The following is an 18,131-nucleotide window of genomic DNA, read 5'->3' as shown; positions in this document are numbered from 1 at the left end:
GACTGTGGTTGCAAGAGTTTTTAAGACACAGAGATCACTTTTGAATAGCTGACAGACCTCTCTAACCATCTTTGGTGGATCTAAATTCTAACTTGTTTCTTGCTTGAAAATAAAACAACATTCAGAGAAGCATAATCAGCAAGGAGGGAATTTCCACCAACTAAAGCAAAATAAGACTGCAGAACCGGCCAAATTTCTAGCTTTACAAATATGCAGAGCTTGGTAGTGCTCTGCCATGACAGAAAGTTCATTTGGGGTTTTTACAGGATCCTAGAAAACTACACACACTTAGTGAAAATGGGAGAGCATTTCTTGGTCACCTGAATGCAATGAAACTTTTCTGGAATTTTTAAAATCTCTCATGACCCCTCCTGTCTTGGTTTTCTTCTATCTCAAAACCTCTATTATTGGACAGGGATGCTACCACATATGGTTTGACGGCAGCATTGTAACACAAGAACACAAAAAAACCCCATGAAAGAATGGTGGACTGGTACAATAAAACCTAAGACCCCGTGGATAAATAATTATGCCACCCATGAGAAGCATCTGAGTACCAATTACCCTTGGCACAGCTTTCCTGGGGCAGTCTTATGTTCAGGACAGAGTCTCTTTCCTTGCTATGGTTCTTTGTCTTCAGGAGTACTAACTGCCTGGAAAAGCTGGAGCATTCTGATTTTAGAGTCACATAAAGGCTTTGACATGGCCAGAAGCAGCCAGACAGTGCTGGTAAGAACTAAAGGTGGTTTTGGAGGAGGAAAGGAACCGATACACGTTTCAAAGGAGCACGTGGGTTTGAGAAGTGGTCCCTCCTTCCCTTCACACTATTTGTAGAACTAGCAATTGCTCCTGGCAGTTCGTCCTCCAGTGTTTTCTGGCAAGCATGGGCTACTTCAGAAAAAGTCCTCCAACACAGAAATTGGGAAATATATACTCTGACAGTAGTCAAAGTTCTTTTTCTTTTGAATTAATGCTGTACCTGTCCCAGGGTCTTTCATGCATCCTCCCTTGGTCTGTACCTATGTTTTGCATTTTAATAGGCTTGTACACTTAGTGATTAAGAAAACTCAGTTTCTTTTTGTTCTAATCATTTTGCCTTGGAAGTCTAACAATATGCCCATAATCCAAAGGGAAGTCATTGGAATTCAGATCTGAGTTGTAACCCTGCAATAGTGTTTCTCAGTGATTCAGCTCTCCAACTAGCATGTCTGCACAGCTGGCTTGCAATGGTGACACCAGGACCTCTTCTGGCTCAGCAAGGACCAAGATCTGATAACTTGAATGGTTTGATTTCCTGGGACCTGCTGGAGCTTCTTAGGAAACAGCAGGAGTTTGCTCTCTCCAGTCACCATCTTCCTGGCCTTCTATGAGTCTTCCTGATGTACCTGGCAAATCAATGCTTCTAGATGTTCTGCAGACTTCAACGGAGACAACTGCACTTGTGAGCAGTGTAACCCCACCATGAAGTAGGTACCAGCGGGAGCACAAAGCAAAACTGCACCCAGCCATGAGTGACTGCTGAGACATCCCCTCAGTAGCACTTCTGGCTACATCAGACTGCCTGTTCTGTTGACAATAGCTGAGTTTTTCAGTATCCACACAGCTTGCCTGATAACACTGCCCTCGGGCTGGTACCTCTCCTTCAACGTCCAAGTGCAAGCAAGCAGAGGCAGGACAGGGCTTTTGCTCAGAGAAGAAAAATGCTGGGAAGGAATAGGTTTTTAAATGGTCAAATGGTCCAACTAAGCAAGTTTTAGCAACTCTGCTCTTGTCAAAGATAAGACATGGGAACTTTTTTTATGGGGAAAAGCAGATGACTAAAAAATGGCATACCTCTTCATTCTTATAATCTGAAAAGTTTTATGGAAAAGGCAAAATCATTTCTTTCATGTTGCTGAAACCAAAAAGTCTTTGTTCCTTCACTCCCCTAACCAAAGACAGGAAAAACCATGTCAAAAGATCTTTCCACGTTGTCTTCTGTCTCCCGCATCTTCCCCTGCCTCTCTGTCTGTGGTCATGTGGAATCCTGCTAATCCAGCCTTTTGCATGGAGTTGAAGAGATTATTCATAACTGTGCACTTAGAGCAGCTCTCTAAGAATTTTTCCAGCAAACCGTTCCTATAGTCCTCTGAAAAAAGGTATGAAATAATCTCTTCATGTTAGTATTACACTATTTATGCTTCATTCCAGCTATCTCCTTGTTTCCTGTGGACAGCATGTTGATTTATTCATGCTGTCAGGCAACCTCCTCTGACTATGTTTCCAGTAAAAAACTGAAAGGGAGATTTAGCCGCCTACTACCCAGATGTGCAGTGACTCTGGCTCTGTGGCATCTGTGTAAACATCAGCAATAAACTTCTGACTTTAAGATTAAATATGGGGAGGTTTTCCTTTCACCCCATGTTCAGGCGCCTTGCATTGAAATATTTTAAAGACATCTTGGCATTTTTTGTTATGAAAGCATTTTACACACTATTCATCAAGAAAGTATGTCGCCAGGAATCCAGCCACTACTGGGAGACATCAAACCATAGGACAGCCCCTTAGAAGTCAAGGCTGTGACATTCCCACCAGGGAACATGCCAAGGAAGAGCACAGCTCTGAGCTGCTCAGGTATTAAATAGGGCTGCAGAGGCCTGGTTGAGCTGTGGAGGTGTCACCAGTATCACATAAATGAGGATGTTGTAAGAGAGGTTATCCTAGGGTATTTAAATATTGGCAAGTTATGCATGTTATTTAACAAATGGTAATCACTTATATGGAAGAAGAAAAACAAACAAACAAAAAAATCACCAACTTGTGCTTATCAACCTAGTGATTAATTCCCTGAAATCAGTGATCTGTTTTAGTATTTTATAGGAGTTTTAAAGCAATGCTTCTGTTTAGCAATATACTCCAGAAATGTCCTAGAGGAAGGGCACCAGTGGACCGTCGTTGCCTTCAGTGGGAAGTGCATCGTCTGGAAAGATCCTTTTCATATGAGACAGGTTCAGTTCATTACCCTAATGACATTTTTTTGCTCTACGCACTAAGCTTGTACAAAACACATCAACGTATTTGGGTCCACAACTTGCTGAGGGGTAGAAGAAGGGCTGTCAGAACAAAAGTGATCAGAGCTTGTATGGAGCACCCAGCAGGGCTGGATGGGGGCAGAACAGCCTGGTTCATACTGACCCCACCATTTTTTTAATTGCAGCTTACTGCAGAGGCAGATTTTGACCTGCGGGACTCTGCCAGGGAAGGGCCCTCCATTATGTCCCATATCACTCACTTTTGGCTAGCTTTATGGTTGCTACAAAAAGGGGCTTTGACTGGGGTCTACACTGGTTTTCCTGATGCTTGAGTGCTTGATTTCTCAGACATGGCAGTATTTTAAATATATTTTAATATAAGAGCTGGAGCAGTTTCTCATTAAAACCCACCAAAATTGCTCCCCTTCAGTCATGGGTTTAATCCTTGAATTATTAATACCCACCAATGAAAGGCAGGAGATTGATGTTACTGCCCTGAATTGGTAATGTTGCTGGAAGAAGAAAGTGCTACATTAACAGACAACAGACAGATCAAGGGCTGTAGACTTAGCTTGTGTGGCTGGTTTTTCAGTTCTGTAACAGCTGATTTCAATCACTTCTAAACAAACTTCTGAAGTATTTTGTACAACCAGCTAATGTCTCTATAAATATCTTCTGTTTAACTATGGACAAATTATCTCCCAGCTTGAAAAGCTAACGAGGGTTTGTTGGGGGAGGGTGTTTCCTTCATCTGTCTATGACAAATAATTATCACTAAGAGACAAAATGTTGCTTTGGAGCTCACCCAGCTGAATTCCATCATGTGTAGCTATACAGTACAGAACCGCACTGTCCCATATAGCTTTGTAACTCTGGAAAACTCTAGCAGCTTTACAATTAAATTGCCTGTCTTGCCAGGGGTTACTTTCTGAGTCAAACCTCAAAACCTAAGAGCCCCAAACCTCAAGTTAAAAAGAAGGGAGTCTTTTGACCCTACTTCACTTTAGAGTGGAGTCCAAAATCCCATGCAATGCGTGGTCTCCTTGGGCCAGAGCACGTCCTTGGCCAGCAGACTGTCCCACAGAAGGAGCTGCTCTCCATCTGCATCCCATTGAATCCCATTAGGAATTATGGAGGATAATGCACTTCTCAGATACTCTCAGCTCTGTGGAGCATCTCAGAGAGCACGGGCTCCTGAGAGCACTGGGCACACTTAGCTGTCCTCTGCCTGTCCACGTGCCCATCCCACATGTCAACCCAGCACCAGGCAAGCTGTGGGCAGCAGTTTTGCCTCAAAGCACATGGCAGGTAAGGCAAGGAAGACAGGGAGCCAAGACTTAGCATCAGCTGGACAAGGCTCAGAGCCCAGTATGGTGGCAAATAACCATGGTCAGGGGTCTGGCTCCTTTCACAGACCGAAACCTGCTGCTTGTACCATTCCCACAGGAAGATTCCCACTGGGAAAGGGAAGATGATGTAACACAGGCAACATCCTCCTGTGACGCCTTTACATTTATCCTTGTCCCCCTCTCTCCCCCCTGCTGTGACATCAGACAAAACAACATAGGTTGGACTTTCTGACTCAAACACACATTTCCTGACATGTTTTGTTGTAAGCAGGACCGTTAAAACTATTTTGTAAAAGCTGGTTTGGCTGTGAGTATCATTACATGTTTTATTTGAGTGAAAGCCATGTCTTCCTTCTAAGAACTTCTGGTAAACAAAAGCCTCCATACAAATCCTGATGGGAACTACTGTAAGGACACTGGGGCATTGCACATACCAGCCAAGGCAGAGGAAGCCCACACAGCTGCAGCTCTGAACAAATGACCCAAATCACGGCTTTCATTTCCACTGGGAACTGCGTTTGTGCCGCAGAAAGTGGCTCCTGACAAAGGAATTCATCATTTAAAAAACACTATTGGGGCTAAAGTATGAGATAAAATGAAAACATTTATATTTCTGTCTTTCCTAAAGTCAAAATACATGGTGTTTTGAAAGTGCCATATCGAAATATAAAGGACTTGTTGAAATCTCAATTTATGCTACAGTTAAACCCAACTTTGCAACATCTGTCTGTCAATGACCATATCATTATGAGCAGATACTATCTTCAAAGAATTAGACAATGTAGGGGGAGGAGATATTTCTTTTTCTCTTTCTCCTGTGTGTATGTATATGTACAACTAGAGCACCCTGGCATAATAAACATATATATGTCTACAGACATCCATTACACACGGTGCTATGGCATCGATTCATAACTTGATCACCATGCAATTCCCCTTGATTATACTGACAGTCCTAATAAGTTCCAAAGAGTTTGGCCTTCATTATATCCTGCAGCTGAAAAAGCTTGGCAAGAAATAACTCAGAAGAAAGCTTCGATTTTCCCCTGCATATACCTTACTTTAAAAAAAAAAAAAAGGATAAAAAAAGAAAATTTTGGCATAGTATCCAGGTATAAAAAAAAACATAGCATAGCAGCAGTGAAACCAACATCTTGCTGTTATGTGCTGGCAATCAGAGAGAGGTAGCAAAAATACAGTCAGCGTATGTATCACCTTCTGTTTTCCTCCTTTTAAAGACATGTAAGTAAGATAATCCTGCTAGTAAGACAATAAAGAAAAAGCATACCTGAATCTCCTTCTTTTCAAGCAGGAAATTGTTGTACACTTGGAAGCTGCTCTGCACCACCTCTAACTAGAATTTTGCTAAAATTGTTATAATCACAGAGTTATCTGAGGAATGCAGTGACTGTCAAGCTGCAAGGACCACATCTGGGTCTAAATAAAGAGTCCAAAAAACACATACCTTGATGCTCTGTGTCCAGAAGGAGACCTTATTAAAAGGCACAGTTAGACAGTTCACCTATTAGGTCACCACCAGGCTGTGATTTGTAGCATAGCACTCAAGCAGTATTTACATCACCACAAATAATCAGACACACTGGTAAAGACTGCCAGGATCATCTGCAAGAAAACTGATTTTGGATGTTGATATTCTGACTCAGGTTTGGTACGATGGGAAAGGAGAAGACTATTTACACAAGAAGGAAGAAAACTACCCAGACAGGATCTCAAAATCACTTCCAAATGAGACAAAGAAATGATTGCTATTGCTGTCAAGGGGCAAACTCACTCACAACTTCATTCATGTGGCCGCACTCTCTTCTGCAGGATCAGGGTTTCCCATGAGAAGTAACTGGGTAAGAGAATGGCTAAATCCAGTCCAGGAGGTTGTTGATTTTATCAGTTTGATCTTGTGAATTATTATGCCTCCCTCCTTCTCTGATGAACGTGCTCGCTCCAAATGATGCAGATCTGTTTTTTTCAATGTAATCTGATTTATTATTATTACTGTACGTTCCGTTATGCTGCCATTAGACAAGGCATTCAGTTTCTAAAACAGCCAATTCCTCAAGTGTACACAGAACTTCAATACTCATCATTAATACCAGTGCACAAGCAAAATGATTTATTTTTCATGGAAAGGCTATTTAAAGATTGACTTGATGATTTTCTGTATGAACATACCTACTACATGCCCTTTTCTTTCCGAAAGGAAAGGCACAAGTCAGTGGGGTCCTCTGTGTAGCCAGGTGCATATGCAAGTGGAATAATCTCCTGTGCATCCATTTTTATGGATATCTTACCCAGCCAACTTCTTGCAAATGAAACCCTTGACATATTGAGTGCCACTCTTTCAACATTCCTGGAAAATGACTTTTCTTTCGTTAAACAAGGCTTTTTGCACTCCATGAGCCTGCATGATACAAAATTCAGTGTACAGTTGTAAAAATGTCTTCTGCTGTCTGTACTGCCCTGGCCTCTCAAGTGACAGGAAGGCACCAGAAGCCAGGCTGCAAATCAGACCCTGGTGAGACGCTTCAAATGTTGACCAAATTCGTGCATAACTCAGCACTACAATTTTAATAATAATTTCTTAGAAAAGAGTTTGCATTTTATTCCAATCCAGTGCAATGGTTGCCATTAACCCCCCTAAAAGTTTATGCAATAAAAGAGCAATATGATTGCCTCTGAGTCTTTTTTCCTCTCTGAGTCTTTTTTCCTGTCCAGAGTGAAAAGTAGCCTTGCTAAAAGGCCATCCAGAGAGGTGAAAGAAAAACCTAACAAATTCTGGTGTTTTTCAGTCAGCTATTACTATCACTTTGTCTGTTTATAACAGCAAAAACAAAAAAAAAGCAGAAAATCCTGTTTCTGAGAGTCACTGTGACACCTATAAAACTGAACAGTCTGAAAGATTAAAATGAAAGCCTAAAAAAAGATGCTGTATAAATGGTCCATCCAAAAAGACTTTAAAGGTGGTTTCATAAAATGTCAACACATCCACATTTTTTAAAAATGATGAGAAGTCTAAGTATCTAAAAGAATTTGATTTATACTGCGTGGGTGTTCTTATGCCAAAACTGGATATTACTCATAAAAACAAGAATAAAAGACACTTCCGTACTTTTAAAGCAAGATAATGTTTTATCTATAGTCATCCATCCTTCTAAAAGCAAGTTATACTGTAACACATTGCACTGAGAGACACCAAACCTGGAAAACATATCAAATGTCTACAACATATTAAAAAAACTCAGAGATAATGCTCTGCAGAGAGCAGGGAAAAATAATGACTTCAAACAAAATACCTGTCCCATGCAGTTAATGACATTTGTCTGTGTGCTGGCTTTATACAAAGTAAAAAGCACTAACAGAAAGAATAAAACCAAAAAAAAAAAATCCTCCTCCCTATTTCTCAATAAAACACACCCTGAATCAAAATTGCAGATCTGAACATTCTGAAAGAGTGTCCAGGAAAAAAAAATCCCAGTCTATTCTACACAGATGAAGTTGATCTTCACCCCTCCTCACTCAGTGCAAGTCACCAGAAAAAACAACAAACCAAAATTAAATTGTTATCAGTATCCACCCAAACACTCTATGGTGATCAAAGATGACCACACAGGAGATGGTGCAACTCCACATCTTGGTCCTGTAACAGTTCTCCATGGGAGATGTTCTCCTGCATCCTGTGCCAGATGGACTTCAAATACCAACAAATCCCAATAGCCCAATTTGATGTGTTCTGCACAACGGTAATGAACAGGCGCATGTTAATTGGACAAGAAATAAAAAAAGATTGGTCTGCTGGAGCCCAGGTTGGTTTTGAAAGAATCAGACAAGACAACTTTTCTCTAGGACCTGACATTTCCTTTGAAGTCACTAGGAAACAGCAGAGAGGGGATCTCAAAGACCCATGTCAATAGTCACCCTTTGGACAAACACAATGTTTGAAGGAATCACAGCCCACAAGCTGAGATCTCTCCTCTAGAAAAATTGCAACAGGCAGTTGCAAATAATGTGGGGTTTTTAGGCAAAATCACTCATCATCAACCCTAAAATCACAAAGGCATTACAGCAAGTACTAAATTGTGGCTTCAGCATGGGATAGCTGATCTTTACTGAAAGGCAAAAAGTTTAAGGAAACCAGGTGGACCATACTATACACACTGTCGCCAGTGCTGGCTGTCTTCTAACAGGTAAGATTCTCAGTCACACAACAGTTTAACAGAAACTGTAAGCACTGCACTCTAATTTAGACAGAAAAACCCACAATCCAAAGCTGCTTGAAGTCTCTCCAGCTTCAGACAAACTTAATATCTTTGTTAGAAGGTGAAGGAAGGAAGGCTGAACAGCCCAAAGCCTCCTGGATGGGCACAGGATTTTACCATTCCTCCAGCTTGACCCAGTCTTGTAGATTTCTTTGCCCTTTCTCCTTGCTTTGGGCAGAATGCCTTCTCCTTTGCAGCACCTCACCGTCTGGTTCAGTCCAAAGGTACATCCCTGCTTTATCAGTTCAGCACCTCTTCTCACATTTCACTTGAAAATGCACATGCCAGATAAGGAGAAATTTCTTCCAGATGTCAGGAACTGAACATGAACACATCCTTGTACAGAGAGAGGTGATATTATGTGATGGGAACACTATGGGATAAATAGAAATAGAAAAAAGTCTTCCTTTAGAGGTCAGTGTTTAACTCTCTGTCAAGACATTTAAAGTATTTAATGTCTCCGTAGTATTCCCTACCCTAACTATCCCATCCAGAATTTGTCTAAATAAAGGAAGTCTTGGGAATATTTCAGAAATATGGTCTATGTATTGAAGAATGACAAACTGCAAAGATGATAAAAACAAATCTCCCTTAAATCCAGCTTGTTCCTAGAGCTTGTCCTGTCCAGCTCAAAGGGAACATCTTCCCCCCAGCAGCTTCCCCTGAGGGACCTGAGTGCACCTCACCTCGAGAGACATCAACTCAGCATTCCCACCTATGGGTAGAGGAGCAAAGAGGCATCCTTCGTGTTGTGGCTACAAACTCCAAGTTACCCATGTGGGGCATTTTCTAGACTCAAGGCATATTTACTCGGCTCTTCACCACTACAACTTTCCTCATACAATGAGAACAAAACAAATGCACCCCTTGTTCCAAAATCCAAGTGTGGTAAATACATGTGATTGAATGATTGCTGCCATAGTAGTGGTTTATGACTTACTACATTTAGCCTGGTTCTTTGTAGCTGCATGAATATATATTCTGCTTCATATGAGAGTAAGTCTGGTTTTGATTAGGCTTGTAGAGAGCTGTCAGAAAGTCAGACTCGAGCAAATAAGCCCCTGTTGGTTCACTTGGAAAAGCCCATAAAATGTCTGCTGTTCATTTAAATTAGGCTCAGAAAGAAACACAAACCTGAAAGCTGCCAGTGTTTATATATATGATTAAGAATTTTCTTTCTTGGGCGGGCAGAGGAGGCTGGGAGAGGAGTTATTCTGGGAATGAGCCTAGTCAGAGAGCAGTCTTGGGCCCAGACCCTCATTCCTGCACACAAAGCAAAGGAAAAACAGGCTTATGCAGGCACACTGAGCTATAGTATAGCCAGAATAAATCCCTCCTTTGAACCAAAACCCAGCAGTGGAGGAGCAGCACAACTACTCTGCAGTCATTTCTGAAACCATTAGGTTGTGGCAGTGGCTAAAGCAAGTTCTGGGGATATTTTCCTGTATGTGGCTTGCTTAATTGCAGTTTTTCTACACATCTCTGAGTCTTAATTGAGGAAATGTGCCTGGTCTGTACCCCAGATGGCAAGGCAAGATGGCTCATGTCACCTGAGTTCCTCCAGGGCTAGCTCAGGTCTTCCCATGGGACTGCCATCCCCAGAGCGTGGTCCCTGTCCTACACACAGATGCCCCTATGTGCAGTAGCATTTCACCCTGCTTGGAATGGATATGCCAACGAGCCCCTTCAGCTTGTACTGTGATTTTGTTTCATTAAGTACTCACTGGTTTATATATCCATGCTTTAGCTGTCAGGGAGTGAGGTCTGCACCCTCAGAATGGATGATGACATTGATCTGTCATCTTCAACTCTCACTCTGTGCTGTCTGAAACTCTATTTACAGTTGGTTTTACTTAGGAGGCATCGCCTGAAGCCCTGCCTCTGCTGTTTCTGAGACAGGCGGGCTGGCTGCTCCCTGCCCCTCTCCCTTTCATGCATCCTCAGCTCTCCCACACCACTGGCTCACACATTCTCCATATGACGATAATAGTCTCAAAACTTCCCTTCTTTGCCTGCCTCTGCCTCATCTGTGTCCCACAGGCTCCAGTGCGTCCCCTCCCCATGTGGGATCCACAGCTGTCCTCCAGAGCCTTCCTTGAGGTGCCTGCCTGCGTGCCTCCCCCACTCCATCTCTAAGGTTTTGGGGGCACATCTCCTACTGCCAGGCTGCTGTAAATCCAACAGCACCTCCCAAAGCCTCCAGCTGGGTGTTTTTTCCTGGGGGATTCACCTGCCCCCTGCATGCTCGTACACACATGGGTCTTGTCTGTTGCTCCTGCTCAGCACTTTCTCAACAGGCTTTTGGCCTCCCAAGCTGGGACAGAGGAGAGGCACAGCCTCTGAGGTCCCTGGGACAAACACCAGGGGGCAGAGCCTCCCCTAGGACCTCCACCAGCTTCCTGCCCCCAGCTCTCCAGGGGTCAAGTGCATCCCGTCCCAGTGCTGCTGGCACATAAGCGTCCTGGGCTTAAGGCTGCCACTTCAGGGAGCAGAAAGGACAGACTTTCTCAGGATTTTGGCATCATGACTGCTAATTATTTAACAGGCTGAGAAATAAGTAGATCTAAACACAACTTGGAAGTCCTGCATGCCTGTGTCTTTGACCACTCCAAATCAGCATTTAAGCCCCCAGCAGGGAAATTTGTACCTTGGACCCCAGAGGGAGAGAATTTCTCTTTCCTTTCTCTATTTCTGCCTGGCCATCCACCCAAATGCTTACAGAGATGTAGCTGCTGTATCTAAGCAACCAGAACAAAGTCCATTGATGTCCAGTGCAGGGTCCTGGAGATAGCTGGGGAGTCTCTCAGTATTTAAATTTTCTATTACTTATTCTTATCACTGCTAGCAGAAAGGTGGGAAAGCACAGGCCTTCTCAGTAGGGCAAGCAACAGGTGCTGCTCTCATTTTAATCAGAACCTGTCCTTCCTGGCTTTCCAGGATCAGGCTGCATTTCGCTGAACACACATGTGCTAATTGTAGGAAACAGTTAATAGGCACAAAATATTATCTGTATCTTATCTAGTCCTGGAATTTTATTAATTGTTCCCAAAGTCTGAGGCTTTTCAGACTATCATTTAATTAGAAGGAACAGTTGCCAAAAGCAATTTCTCTTAGGCAACTTTCACCTTTTGCTGAAGTCTTCATTTATCTGATATTATTACAAGGCCAAGTTAAAAAAAAAATTATAATAGCCCATCTATTCAGGTTCTGAGAAGTCTCCTAGACAGCAGCTGGGGGGGAAAGAGCTTGACTTGTGGAAAACCTCCTGTCCTTGGCTCAGCCAAACCTCCCAAGCAGCTTTGTTACCTGCGAGCACTCTGTGCTTCAGGGAGATAATGAGGAGGCTACCTTTAAGCCTGTTCAAAAATACAGGAAAAGTGCACAATTACCTTCAGGAACACTTAAAGGCGCATTTACGTTTCAGGGGTGATTTAGGGAGGCTCTCTGTGTAGAGGCAATCGGCCTTTTGATCTTATTCCCTCTAATCCTCCCTCCCTGCCTTTGTTGCTCATAGGAATTTGTACACGTAAACGGAGCTCAATGTCCAAGTGGAGAGCAGTGACAAGTGACGTTTCTCAGGGGTCAGTACTGGGACCAGGGCTGCTTAACATCTCTGTTGGTGACATGGACAGTGGGATTGAGTGCACCCTCAGCAAGTTTGCCAACAACACCAAGCTGCGTGGTGAGGTTGACACGCTGGAGGGAAGGGATGTCATCCAGAGGGACCTGGACAGGCTGAAGAGGTGGGCCTGTGTGAACCTCATGAAGTTCAACAAGGCCAAGTGCAAGGTCCTGCCCATGGGTCAGGGCAATCCCAAGCACAAATACAGGCTGGGCAATGACTGGATTGAGAGCAGCCCTGCAGAGAAGGACTTGGGCTTATTAGTGGATGGAAAACTGACTATGAGCCAGCAAAGTGCACTCTCAGCCCAGAAAGCCAACTGTACCCTGGGCTACATCAAAAGAAATGTGACCAGCAGGTCAAGGAAAGTGATTCTCCCCCTATACTCCACTCTTGTGAGACCTCACCTGCCATACTGCATTCAGCTCTGGGGCCCCCAACATAAGAAGGACATGGAGCTGCTCGAGTGGGTCCAGAGGAGGCCACGAAGATGATAAGGGGGTTGGAGCACCTCCCTTATGAGGACAGGCTGAGAGAGTTGGGGTTGTTCAGCCTGGAGAAGAGAAGGCTCCAGGGAGACCTTATAGCAGCCTTCCAGTACTTAAAGGGGGCTACAGGAAAGCTGGGGAAGGACTCTTGATCAGCGACTGTACTTATAGGGTGAGGGGTAATGGTTTTAAACTAAAACAGAGGAGATTTATATTAGATATAAGGAAGAAATTCTTCACTGTGAGGGTGGTGAGGCACTGGAACAGGTTGCCCAGAGAAGTTGTGGCTGCTCCCTCCCTGGAAGTGTTCAAGGCCAGGTTGGATGGGGCTTTAAGCAACCTGGTCTAGTGGAAGATCTCCCTGCCCATAGCAGGGGGGGTTGGAACTAGATGATTTTTAACATCCCTTCCAAACAAAACCATTCTAGCATTCTATGATTCTATGATGTAAACACTCATCCAGCTGCCTGGGTTGTTTTTATTTATACTAGATGATGGAGCTGTTCGAACTGCACAATAACGATTGATGCCATACAGTGGGAAGGTACATGGGTCTCATGAGACCAGGGGGGCACGTTGCACCAGGTAGTGATAACAATAAGGCTACATCCACTGTGCAGACACATCACCTGTGAAGTCTGGCCCTGCTGCACACACTGAGGTAAGAAACTGTCTGTGCCCCGAAGATTTTAGTCTGCAAGGGGCAAGGAGCTGTACAGTAGACAAAATGTGGAGGAAGAACCATGGGGCCAATAACCATATCTTGTGGGTGCACAGAGACTTAGATGCATTAAAAATATATTTCAGTGACAGAGGCAGCCCCATACATGCTACCTGCTTTTACTGGTTGCATAGTTCAGACATAAAGCAATGGCACCAAATTATCTGTAGTCGGGTGAAAGCCCTATCCAACCAAGGGAACAGATTTCAAAGCTCTGGATAGCCCAGGACTTACTGAGAAACAGCACAAATCCAGACGCATCACAGAAAATACTTAGGGGTATTTTTTCTGTGACAAATGACATACATGTATTGTGGAGATGGCTGTGACGGCCCTGGGCAAATTTAAGAGACTGATAAATATGACTGGGAAAAAAGCATTTCTCAAGAAATGAGAGCCATGTCATTGTTCAATCAAAGGGTAAGGAGTTAGACAACTTATAAAATATTTCAATTTTCTTTTAAGCTCTTGATGCAAACCATCAGGTACACAAATTACATTATTTTCATGAGGAATTTCTAGTATTTCATTCTGTTAATACTGACAGAGACCTTCTGTCCATTGAATTGTACCCTATATTTCCATTAGTTTATAGTGACACTCCTAGCATTTATTTCTTCTCATGGCAAAGTGGATATAAATAGAGACAAATAAGATATTTTCCTTTGTAACATCAAGCTCCAGGCAGTTTATTTTATAGCTACTGAAGCTCTGTAAGATTGGTTGTTAAACTCCACTCAGGCAACTCAACACAAGGCATCACCCTGCAGTAGTTTTCAGTAATAGAGGAACACACCATGATGCATTACAGCATCCACAGACACTGCTGTTACAATATGCATGCAGATAGATGTCTAAAGTTCAGAATTTCTAAAATAACTGTGCCACCCTTATGAAAGGCATTTATAGATGGAAAATCTAGAGCCCACAAAAAAGTGTGTGGATGAACTGATATTCTAGAGGAAAAAGACTCATCAGTTTGAAACAACTGAGGATAATAAAGCTTATTAATTGATCACAGATATTGAGCCACTTCTCACAAAGATGCTACAATGGTACAATGAAACTGATAAGCTCTTGTCAGGCTTTATTCTGAATACTGCACACCATTTCTTGTCTTCGGTGCTCAAGAAAGATGGATTGAAACAGAAATATACCCAGGGCCACCCAAACAGGACAATCAAGGAACTGAAGAGCCTCTTTCTTCAGAGGAGATGGAAAGATTTGGCTTTTTTAGCCTAGAGAAACAGTAAAAACTAAGAGAAGAGATGATTGCTCTCATCATTAGGGTAAATACCAAAGGAGGGAACAAGGACTTCTGAAGATAAAGAATGATACTGGCAGAAGAACAAAGAGATATAGCCTGAAAGTGAATAAATTTGGGCTGCAAATCAGAAGAAAATTTCCAAGCATCAGAGAAATTAAATTCTGGAACAATGCTGCAATAAAAGATAGACCGTGGTGCAAAACAAACCTGTTTTTTTAAAACAGCAATTAATAAGATTAAGAACATGATTACCCAAAGCAGTTGCTGTGACGGCAGGACTCCTTCCAGCTCTACCATGATGGTTCAGGAGATGTGATTGACCCTGTCTTTGATCAGAAGAATCAACAGAAGGTGCAGTTAAAGGCAGGGAGTATATTTCTGATTCATAGATTTTGCAGAATTTGTTAGGAAAACACCTCTTTCCGTCACAGACAAAGGGAATAGTGGAGCAACTTGCCAGCCAGCCATTGCAACTGAACAGTCACTCAAGATATAGAAATTTTGCAAGCTGATATTGTCTTGAACTATATAAGAACTAGAAATAATTAAACATGGACAAATGTTAAAAAGTAGCTAATTTTCAATGGGATTTTCAGTTTAGGGTTTGTTGGGGTTTTTATTAAAGTAAAAGTTTTTTGGGAAGATCAGTCAGAATACAACCAGGTAAATACCATCCCCTTAGAGATCCACATTAATTTTGAAAAATTGACCTCAAAAAAGCTATATCCAAGCCAGTTTCTCCAATAATGGATTGATAGTGATGTTCATATCATCACCCATATGTCAGGATTTTTCACATCCTTATCAGGCACCAACCTTTAACAGATCAATTGGCAAGCTAATTCTTCATTTAACATCTGTTGATACTGCTTAGATCTGTAACATTTGTTTGCAAACCTCACTTTGGAAATCAGCTTTTAAAACTGCAGTTGAAGCTAAAACCTGCTTTTTCAGTGCATAAGGCAATAGTGCCATCTCGTGGGAAAGACTGCTTCGTGCCTTACAGTGGGCAAAGGAGCTTGGAGCCCTTACTCACACAAATATCTCCTCAAGAAAAATAGATGTAGGTTTGGCTTGGTTTTTTAAGTCGGGTCCCTCGGGTTAGCACATAAACTTTCATCTAAAATGCCCACTGGACTTTTCTGGGCACTGTGGTAAGGTTTTGTAAGTTTTAGCTCTGCTCCGAGGTGGTCTCCTACAAGCCACAGTCCCAGCACCCTGTTTGGGTCCAGCCCAGGAGAGCCCAGGTCCTGTGTCCTGCCAAGAGGGGCCCATGGGCAGGAGGGAGAGCACCCACCCCAGCACATGCTCTGAGTCCTCGGGTCTGACACACATGCGCTACACATGCACACTTGCCAGTCACACCTCAACCCTGCTTCTCCTATCTACATTTTTGGTCCATTTTGTCTGATCTTGTGCCTCTTTACCTTTTTAATGGCTTCTTCCTTCAGCCTCTGCAGAGCCAAAAGCCAAACAGCACTTCACACACCAGAGTGCTCTGGAAACGTTTTTTTACACCTAAAATGTCATCCATCTTACAGAGGGGAAAAAAACAAGGATTCATCTGTTTCTTCCATGAGCAGTGGAAGAAGCGTGCCAGGAACAAGACCCTTTCTTCCAGCGAGCTCCATATGCACAGCTCCTTGGTGAAGAAGGGAACTGATTAACCCAAATCAGCTTCCTTTTATACAAAGCAGGAGTTAAACAGAAACCGGCTGCCTGCTCCAGACACCAGCCTTTTCGTCCTACCACCACGCTGGTCTGCCATGACTTCTCAAAGGCTTTAAGGGCTCTCCTGCCAAAATTGCAGCAGGCTATAATCCCATCTGGGGTCCAGTCAACCTACTCCTTTGTAAGCAAATAAAGGTAAATCCCAGTACAGTTTTTTTTCCTAGCTCACTGATAAAGGTGGTAAGTTCTGAAGCCATCAGATAGATATTAACCAGAAGTCAGAATTAAACTTGCTGTGAATACACAATCCTATTTTCTTTTGCAGCCTGCACTCAGTGGTTCAAGACCCACTCAAGAATGAATCTCAGGCTGGTACTGCCGTGATGCTGTTGGTTCAGCATTACCAATGAAGCCAAACATCAAGAAAAACAGTAAAACACTAACTCCATTTATCATTTGTGTGCTCTTGCCAGTATTACAAAACGAGAAGAAACTGTCACACCTATCTATTTCATCTTCCCTGTATGAGGCTCTAGACTCTTTCCCCAGACATGTAGTGTAAGACAAACACACCCTCCCAAGCTTAAAATTCCTGTGATGGACAATCTATCACAACTCTCAACAAATTGTACCAGTATAACTTACAGCAGTATCAACAAAAAAGACCACAAGCTTACGGAGAACAGATGTCACCTTGAGGTTTGGCACCAGATGTCCATTTGCAATAACAACAATTGAGATCTGGTTTAATTTGGTTTAAGCTAAATTCAGAGCAGGTCGGGTGCTGTTGGTGTAAGATACAAAGAGCTTAGACTTGGTATTTTATTAATTCTCTAACAAAATAACCAATTTACAATGCAGTTTTGCGGTACTAGTTTAAAACATGCTGTTTATTCAGACTAATTGAAATGGACATGTCTAGATTGCAGTTAGTCATTCCTGAAATTCCAGTCTGGGTGAGAAAAACATATGGCACTAACTGGTATTAATCAACTGAAAATGGTTACATTCAAAATCTCATATGCATTTCATTGATTTAATAGCTGAAGAATTTGAAGACAGTACTTCATTTAAACCACAAGCTCTTCAAGTTGAGCAATATACCATACACTGACTGGAAATTAAAATACTAATAGTATTTCTGTATTAAAGGACTGGCACAGCTCTATTTGTGTCTGGTTTTAGTAGGTAAGTTCCTGCCCAAATTGCAGCAGCATGTAGAAATAATCGAGTTTCCTTTTCTGAGCAAAGGTGTGATGTTCAGGAAAATGTTGAAGGGAGCGACAGTGTGCCTTGGGGAGGCCTGTGCGCTGAACCAGCTAATATTTCACATACCCTCAGGTAAGCAACTCACCTCAGCCTGAATAGTAATCATTTGCTTACTTGTGGCATGTAAAGTGCTTTTAAAGAATAAAACATTCAATTTCTGATCAACACGAAGCCATAAAGCATGCATAAAGGTTTGGAAAAGGAAGTCTGTCTACACAACATGCACTAAACGCTGTATTACAACATGAACAAGTTACCCTGAAAGCAGTGATAAAGCGTAGCACTGGGAAACGAAAAAAAATTATAAAATAGCTATTCAGATTTTCTGAATTTTACATTTGCGTCACAAGAGATTCTGATAAATCTTTGTTGTCAGCTATTTAACATAACTGCATATTCCAATATTCTTAAAAAATTAGTATAGTCATTTTATACAATAAATTTTGTGTGCTTTTTCTAAAA

This window comes from Strix uralensis, chromosome 4 (assembly GCF_047716275.1).
Source record: "Strix uralensis isolate ZFMK-TIS-50842 chromosome 4, bStrUra1, whole genome shotgun sequence".
Taxonomy (NCBI): Eukaryota; Metazoa; Chordata; class Aves; order Strigiformes; family Strigidae; genus Strix; species Strix uralensis.
This window is presented reverse-complemented; position numbering follows the sequence as displayed.